Source organism: Notolepis coatsorum (genome assembly GCF_963971535.1).
Source record: "Notolepis coatsorum genome assembly, chromosome: 11".
Taxonomy (NCBI): domain Eukaryota; kingdom Metazoa; phylum Chordata; class Actinopteri; order Aulopiformes; family Paralepididae; genus Notolepis; species Notolepis coatsorum.
This window is the reverse complement of record NC_140175.1, coordinates 132,524,596-132,534,618: the sequence shown is the minus strand read 5'-3', so window position 1 is coordinate 132,534,618 and position 10,023 is coordinate 132,524,596.

Sequence of the window (10,023 nt, the reverse complement as noted above, 5' to 3'; positions counted from 1 at the left end):
ACATAATCAATTCTGGAAGAGGTCTTATGTCTCGACGAGAAGAAGGAGTAATCCCTCGCAGATGGGTTGAGCGAACGCCACATATCAATTACCCCTGTGTCCTTAGACCAGGCCTGTAGGGCTGTGGTAGCTTGCTTCTGATCAGAGTTTTCCGTGTGATTGGATCTATCGATCAATGGATCCCAAACTGCATTAAAATCAGCTCCTACTATTAAAGAGTAATCAGGTAGTTTCAACATAGCTGAAGTTAGTGCAGCATAAAAGTTAGCGTCATACAAATTAGGGGCGTATGCAGAAATCAGCACAATTTTCCGGTTAGAGCATTCTATTTTAGCAATAGTGATTTGACCATTTGCATCAGACCACACATCTAACAGTTTAATATCCCCCCCCCCAGCCTCTTCTGTCATGAGGACCCCCCAGCCTCTACTATCATGAGGACCCCCCAGCCTCTACTATCATGAGGACCCCCCAGCCTCTACTATCATGAGGACCCCCCAGCCTCTTCTATCATGAGGACCCCCCATCCTCTACTATCATGAGGACCCCCCAGCCTCTTCTATCATGAGGACCCCCCAGCCTCTACTATCATGAGGACCCCCCAGCCTCTTCTGTCATGAGGACCCCCCAGCCTCTACTATCATGAGGACCCCCCAGCCTCTTCTATCATGAGGACCCCCCAGCCTCTTCTGTCATGAGGACCCCCCAGCCTCTTCTATCATGAGGACCCCCCAGCCTCTTCTATCATGAGGACCCCCCAGCCTCTTCTGTCATGAGGACCCCCCAGCCTCTTCTATCATGAGGACCCCCCAGCCTCTTCTATCATGAGGACCCCCCCCCAGCCTCTTCTGTCATGAGGACCCCCCAGCCTCTTCTATCATGAGGACCCCCCAGCCTCCTCTATCATGAGGACCCCCCAGCCTCTTCTGTCATGAGGACCCCCCAGCCTCTTCTATCATGAGGACCCCCCAGCCTCTTCTGTCATGAGGACCCCCCAGCCTCTTCTATCATGAGGACCCCCCCCCAGCCTCTTCTGTCATGAGGACCCCCCAGCCTCTTCTATCATGAGGACCCCGTCCCCCCAGCCTCTTCTATCATGAGGACCCCCCAGCCTCTTCTATCATGAGGACCCCCCAGCCTCTTCTATCATGAGGACCCCCCAGCCTCTACTATCATGAGGACCCCCCAGCCTCTACTATCATGAGGACCCCCCAGCCTCTACTATCATGAGGACCCCCCAGCCTCCTCTATCATGAGGACCCCCCAGCCTCTACTATCATGAGGACCCCCCAGCCTCTTCTATCATGAGGACCCCCCAGCCTCTTCTATCATGAGGACCCCCCAGCCTCTTCTATCATGAGGACCCCCCAGCCTCTTCTATCATGAGGACCCCCCAGCCTCTACTATCATGAGGACCCCCCAGCCTCTTCTATCATGAGGACCCCCCAGCCTCTTCTATCATGAGGACCCCCCCCCAGCCTCCTCTATCATGAGGACCCCCCAGCCTCTTCTATCATGAGGACCCCCCAGCCTCTTCTATCATGAGGACCCCCCAGCCTCTTCTATCATGAGGACCCCCCAGCCTCTTCTATCATGAGGACCCCCCAGCCTCTTCTATCATGAGGACCCCCCAGCCTCTTCTATCATGAGGACCCCCCAGCCTCTTCTATCATGAGGACCCCCCAGCCTCCTCTATCATGAGGACCCCCCAGCCTCTTCTATCATGAGGACCCCCCCAGCAATTGGGTTGGGGGGTCAGCAGTGAGGAGGGTATGCCAGGTTGAACAGGTGTGTTTTGAGGTGGGACTTAAATGTTTCTACGGATGGGGCTTCTTTGACGTGTGATGATGGGAGTTGATTCCAGAGTCGGGCAGCAGCGGAGGAGGAGAACGACCTGGTTTATGTGGATTAAGTGTCCTCTCATGTAGTGTTTTGTTGAAAAATACACATTATTCTCGCCCCTGCCTGCCGCTTATTGCCGTCTGGAGGCAGAGCGTGTTCATGTTTTAAACATCATCTTGATGTTTTCCTGAACTGCTTGACTCTCTCACACCGCGCGGTGAGTTATATTATCTTGTGTAGGCGTTTTTGTGTCTGTGTTTTTTTTTCGTGCTGCCTTTTAACTAACACTCTCAACTTTTTCAGAATTGCCCCTAAGATAGATTTACGTATTTTGTTTGATATTTTGAGGTTCAAGGTCAACTTGAAAAGAATGTCCGCTCTTGGGTATTTGTGTAAATGTACAGCGATGCATAGGATTGTAGTCTGAATTGGAATCAACAATCCTGCCTCTACTCTAGGCTCTGTTGCCCCACACCATATGAACTCTGACCTCTGTTCCCTCTACTCTAGGCTATGTTGCCCCACACCATATGAACTCTGACCTCTGTTCCCTCTACTCTAGGCTCTGTTGCCCCACACCATATGAACTCTGACCTCTGTTCCCTCTACTCTAGGCTCTGTTGCCCACACCATATGAACTCTGACCTCTGTTCCCTCTACTCTACTCTCTGTTGCCCACACCATATGAACTCTGACCTCTGTTCCCTCTACTCTAGACTCTGTTGCCCACACCATATGAACTCTGACCTCTGACCTCTACTCTAGACTCTGTTGCCCCACACCATATGAACTCTGACCTCTGTGTCCTCTACTCTAGGCTCTGTTGCCCCACACCATATGAACTCTGACCTCTGTGTCCTCTACTCTAGGCTCTGTTGCCCACACCATATGAACTCTGACCTCTGTTCCCTCTACTCTAGACTCTGTTGCCCACACCATATGAACTCTGACCTCTGTTCCCTCTACTCTAGACTCTGTTGCCCCACACCATATGAACTCTGACCTCTGTTCCTCTACTCTACTCTCTGTTGCCCACACCATATGAACTCTGACCTCTGACCTCTACTCTAGACTCTGTTGCTCCACACCATATGAACTCTGACCTCTGTGTCCTCTACTCTAGGCTCTGTTGCCCCACACCATATGAACTCTGACCTCTGTTCCCTCTACTCTAGACTCTGTTGCCCACACCATATGAACTCTGACCTCTGTTCCCTCTACTCTAGACTCTGTTGCCCCACACCATATGAACTCTGACCTCTGTTCCTCTACTCTACTCTCTGTTGCCCACACCATATGAACTCTGACCTCTGACCTCTACTCTAGACTCTGTTGCCCCACACCATATGAACTCTGACCTCTGACCTCTACTCTAGACTCTGTTGCCCCACACCATATGAACTCTGACCTCTGTTCCCTCTACTCTAGACTCTGTTGCCCACACCATATGAACTCTGACCTCTGTTTCCTCTACTCTAGACTCTGTTGCCCACACCATATGAACTCTGACCTCTGTTCCCTCTACTCTAGGCTCTGTTGCCCCACACCATATGAACTCTGACCTCTGTTTCCTCTACTCTAGACTCTGTTGCCCCACACCATATGAACTCTGACCTCTGTTCCCTCTACTCTAGGCTCTGTTGCCCCACACCATATGCACTCTGACCTCTGTTCCCTCTACTCTAGGCTCTGTTGCCCCACACCATATGAACTCTGACCTCTGTTTCCTCTACTCTAGACTCTGTTGCCCCACACCATATGAACTCTGACCTCTGTTCCCTCTACTCTAGGCTCTGTTGCCCCACACCATATGAACTCTGACCTCTGTTCCTCTACTCTAGGCTCTGTTGCCCCACACCATATTAACTCTGAACTCTGTTCCCTCTACTCTAGACTCTGTTGCCCCACACCATATGAACTCTGACCTCTGTTCCTCTACTCTAGGCTCTGTTGCCCACACCATATGAACTCTGACCTCTGTTCCCTCTACTCTAGACTCTGTTGCCCCACACCATATGAACTCTGACCTCTGTTTCCTCTACTCTAGACTCTGTTGCCCCACACCATATGAACTCTGACCTCTGACCTCTACTCTAGACTCTGTTGCCCCACACCATATGAACTCTGAACTCTGTTCCCTCTACTCTAGACTCTGTTGCCCCACACCATATGAACTCTGACCTCTGTTCCTCTACTCTAGACTCTGTTGCCCACACCATATGAACTCTGACCTCTGTTTCCTCTACTCTAGGCTATGTTGCCCCACACCATATGAACTCTGACCTCTGTTCCCTCTACTCTAGGCTCTGTTGCCCCACACCATATGAACTCTGACCTCTGTTCCCTCTACTCTAGGCTCTGTTGCCCACACCATATGAACTCTGACCTCTGTTCCCTCTACTCTACTCTCTGTTGCCCACACCATATGAACTCTGACCTCTGTTCCCTCTACTCTAGACTCTGTTGCCCACACCATATGAACTCTGACCTCTGACCTCTACTCTAGACTCTGTTGCCCCACACCATATGAACTCTGACCTCTGTGTCCTCTACTCTAGGCTCTGTTGCCCCACACCATATGAACTCTGACCTCTGTGTCCTCTACTCTAGGCTCTGTTGCCCACACCATATGAACTCTGACCTCTGTTCCCTCTACTCTAGACTCTGTTGCCCACACCATATGAACTCTGACCTCTGTTCCCTCTACTCTAGACTCTGTTGCCCCACACCATATGAACTCTGACCTCTGTTCCTCTACTCTACTCTCTGTTGCCCACACCATATGAACTCTGACCTCTGACCTCTACTCTAGACTCTGTTGCTCCACACCATATGAACTCTGACCTCTGTGTCCTCTACTCTAGGCTCTGTTGCCCCACACCATATGAACTCTGACCTCTGTTCCCTCTACTCTAGACTCTGTTGCCCACACCATATGAACTCTGACCTCTGTTCCCTCTACTCTAGACTCTGTTGCCCCACACCATATGAACTCTGACCTCTGTTCCTCTACTCTACTCTCTGTTGCCCACACCATATGAACTCTGACCTCTGACCTCTACTCTAGACTCTGTTGCCCCACACCATATGAACTCTGACCTCTGACCTCTACTCTAGACTCTGTTGCCCCACACCATATGAACTCTGACCTCTGACCTCTACTCTAGACTCTGTTGCCCCACACCATATGAACTCTGACCTCTGTGTCCTCTACTCTAGGCTCTGTTGCCCCACACCATATGAACTCTGACCTCTGTGTCCTCTACTCTAGGCTCTGTTGCCCACACCATATGAACTCTGACCTCTGTTCCCTCTACTCTAGACTCTGTTGCCCACACCATATGAACTCTGACCTCTGTTCCCTCTACTCTAGACTCTGTTGCCCCACACCATATGAACTCTGACCTCTGTTCCTCTACTCTACTCTCTGTTGCCCACACCATATGAACTCTGACCTCTGACCTCTACTCTAGACTCTGTTGCTCCACACCATATGAACTCTGACCTCTGTGTCCTCTACTCTAGGCTCTGTTGCCCCACACCATATGAACTCTGACCTCTGTTCCCTCTACTCTAGACTCTGTTGCCCACACCATATGAACTCTGACCTCTGTTCCCTCTACTCTAGACTCTGTTGCCCCACACCATATGAACTCTGACCTCTGTTCCTCTACTCTACTCTCTGTTGCCCACACCATATGAACTCTGACCTCTGACCTCTACTCTAGACTCTGTTGCCCCACACCATATGAACTCTGACCTCTGACCTCTACTCTAGACTCTGTTGCCCCACACCATATGAACTCTGACCTCTGTTCCCTCTACTCTAGACTCTGTTGCCCACACCATATGAACTCTGACCTCTGTTTCCTCTACTCTAGACTCTGTTGCCCACACCATATGAACTCTGACCTCTGTTCCCTCTACTCTAGGCTCTGTTGCCCCACACCATATGAACTCTGACCTCTGTTTCCTCTACTCTAGACTCTGTTGCCCCACACCATATGAACTCTGACCTCTGTTCCCTCTACTCTAGGCTCTGTTGCCCCACACCATATGAACTCTGACCTCTGTTCCCTCTACTCTAGGCTCTGTTGCCCCACACCATATGAACTCTGACCTCTGTTTCCTCTACTCTAGACTCTGTTGCCCCACACCATATGAACTCTGACCTCTGTTCCCTCTACTCTAGGCTCTGTTGCCCCACACCATATGAACTCTGACCTCTGTTCCTCTACTCTAGGCTCTGTTGCCCCACACCATATTAACTCTGAACTCTGTTCCCTCTACTCTAGACTCTGTTGCCCCACACCATATGAACTCTGACCTCTGTTCCTCTACTCTAGGCTCTGTTGCCCACACCATATGAACTCTGACCTCTGTTCCCTCTACTCTAGACTCTGTTGCCCCACACCATATGAACTCTGACCTCTGTTTCCTCTACTCTAGACTCTGTTGCCCCACACCATATGAACTCTGACCTCTGACCTCTACTCTAGACTCTGTTGCCCCACACCATATGAACTCTGAACTCTGTTCCCTCTACTCTAGACTCTGTTGCCCCACACCATATGAACTCTGACCTCTGTTCCTCTACTCTAGACTCTGTTGCCCACACCATATGAACTCTGACCTCTGTTTCCTCTACTCTAGGCTCTGTTGCCCCACACCATATTAACTCTGAACTCTGTTCCCTCTACTCTAGACTCTGTTGCCCACACCATATGAACTCTGACCTCTGTTCCCTCTACTCTAGACTCTGTTGCCCCACACCATATGAACTCTGAACTCTGTTCCCTCTACTCTAGACTCTGTTGCCCCACACCATATGAACTCTGACCTCTGTTCCCTCTACTCTAGGCTCTGTTGCCCCACACCATAGAACTCTGAACTCTGTTTCCTCTACTCTAGGCTCTGTTGCCCCACACCATATGAACTCTGACCTCTGTTCCCTCTACTCTAGACTCTGTTGCCCCACACCATATGAACTCTGACCTCTGTTCCCTCTACTCTAGACTCTGTTGCCCCACACCATATGAACTCTGACCTATGTTCCCTCTACTCTAGACTCTGTTGCCCACACCATATGAACTCTGACCTCTGTTCCCTCTACTCTAGGCTCTGTTGCCCCACACCATATGAACTCTGACCTATGTTCCCTCTACTCTAGACTCTGTTGCCCCACACCATATGAACTCTGACCTCTGTTCCCTCTACTCTAGACTCTGTTGCCCACACCATATGAACTCTGACCTCTGTCTCCTCTACTCTAGGCTCTGTTGCCCCACACCATATGAACTCTGACCTATGTTTCCTCTACTCTAGACTATGTTGCCCCACACCATATGAACTCTGACCTCTGTTTCCTCTACTCTAGACTCTGTTGCCCACACCATATGAACTCTGACCTCTGACCTCTACTCTAGACTCTGTTGCCCCACACCATATGAACTCTGACCTCTGACCTCTACTCTAGACTCTGTTGCTCCACACCATATGAACTCTGACCTCTGTGTCCTCTACTCTAGGCTCTGTTGCCCCACCATATGAACTCTGACCTCTGTGTCCTCTACTCTAGGCTCTGTTGCCCACACCATATGAACTCTGACCTCTGTTCCTCTACTCTACTCTCTGTTGCCCACACCATATGAACTCTGACCTCTGACCTCTACTCTAGACTCTGTTGCCCCACACCATATGAACTCTGACCTCTGACCTCTACTCTAGACTCTGTTGCCCCACACCATATGAACTCTGACCTCTGTTCCCTCTACTCTAGACTCTGTTGCCCACACCATATGAACTCTGACCTCTGTTTCCTCTACTCTAGACTCTGTTGCCCACACCATATGAACTCTGACCTCTGTTCCCTCTACTCTAGGCTCTGTTGCCCCACACCATATGAACTCTGACCTCTGTTCCCTCTACTCTAGGCTCTGTTGCCCCACACCATATGAACTCTGACCTCTGTTCCCTCTACTCTAGACTCTGTTGCCCCACACCATATGAACTCTGACCTCTGACCTCTACTCTAGGCTCTGTTGCCCCACACCATATGAACTCTGACCTCTGTCTCCTCTACTCTAGACTCTGTTGCCCCACACCATATGAACTCTGACCTCTGTTTCCTCTACTCTAGACTCTGTTGCCCCACACCATATGAACTCTGACCTCTGTTCCCTCTACTCTAGACTCTGTTGCCCCACACCATATGAACTCTGACCTCTGTTCCCTCTACTCTAGGCTCTGTTGCCCCACACCATATGAACTCTGACCTCTGTTCCCTCTACTCTAGACTCTGTTGCCCACACCATATGAACTCTGACCTCTGTTTCCTCTACTCTAGACTCTGTTGCCCACACCATATGAACTCTGACCTCTGTTCCCTCTACTCTAGGCTCTGTTGCCCCACACCATATGAACTCTGACCTCTGTTTCCTCTACTCTAGACTCTGTTGCCCCACACCATATGAACTCTGACCTCTGTTCCCTCTACTCTAGACTCTGTTGCCCCACACCATATGAACTCTGACCTCTGTTCCCTCTACTCTAGGCTCTGTTGCCCCACACCATATGAACTCTGACCTCTGTTTCCTCTACTCTAGACTCTGTTGCCCCACACCATATGAACTCTGACCTCTGTTCCCTCTACTCTAGACTCTGTTGCCCCACACCATATGAACTCTGACCTCTGTTCCCTCTACTCTAGGCTCTGTTGCCCCACACCATATGAACTCTGACCTCTGTTCCCTCTACTCTAGGCTCTGTTGCCCCACACCATATGAACTCTGACCTCTGTTCCCTCTACTCTAGGCTCTGTTGCCCCACACCATATGAACTCTGACCTCTGTTCCCTCTACTCTAGGCTCTGTTGCCCCACACCATATGAACTCTGACCTCTGTTCCCTCTACTCTAGGCTCTGTTGCCCCACACCATATGAACTCTGACCTCTGTTCCCTCTACCCTAGGCTCTGTTGCCCCACACCATATGAACTCTGACCTCTGTTCCCTCTACTCTAGGCTCTGTTGCCCCACACCATATGAACTCTGACCTCTGTTTCCTCTACTCTAGACTCTGTTGCCCCACACCATATGAACTCTGACCTCTGTTCCCTCTACTCTAGGCTCTGTTGCCCCACACCATATGAACTCTGACCTCTGTTCCCTCTACTCTAGGCTCTGTTGCCCCACACCATATTAACTCTGAACTCTGTTCCCTCTACTCTAGACTCTGTTGCCCCACACCATATGAACTCTGACCTCTGTTTCCTCTACTCTAGACTCTGTTGCCCACACCATATGAACTCTGACCTCTGTTCCCTCTACTCTAGGCTCTGTTGCCCCACACCATATGAACTCTGACCTCTGTTCCCTCTACTCTAGACTCTGTTGCCCCACACCATATGAACTCTGACCTCTGTTCCCTCTACTCTAGACTCTGTTGCCCCACACCATATGAACTCTGACCTATGTTCCCTCTACTCTAGGCTCTGTTGCCCCACACCATATGAACTCTGACCTATGTTCCCTCTACTCTAGACTCTGTTGCCCCACACCATATGAACTCTGACCTCTGTTCCCTCTACTCTAGACTCTGTTGCCCACACCATATGAACTCTGACCTCTGTCTCCTCTACTCTAGGCTCTGTTGCCCCACACCATATGAACTCTGACCTCTGTTTCCTCTACTCTAGGCTCTGTTGCCCCACACCATATGAACTCTGACCTCTGTTTCCTCTACTCTAGACTCTGTTGCCCACACCATATGAACTCTGACCTCTGACCTCTACTCTAGACTCTGTTGCCCACACCATATGAACTCTGACCTCTGACCTCTACTCTAGACTCTGTTGCTCCACACCATATGAACTCTGACCTCTGTGTCCTCTACTCTAGGCTCTGTTGCCCCACACCATATGAACTCTGACCTCTGTGTCCTCTACTCTAGGCTCTGTTGCCCCACACCATATGAACTCTGACCTCTGTTCCCTCTACTCTAGACTCTGTTGCCCACACCATATGAACTCTGACCTCTGTTCCCTCTACTCTAGACTCTGTTGCCCCACACCATATGAACTCTGACCTCTGTTCCTCTACTCTACTCTCTGTTGCCCACACCATATGAACTCTGACCTCTGACCTCTACTCTAGACTCTGTTGCCCCACACCATATGAACTCT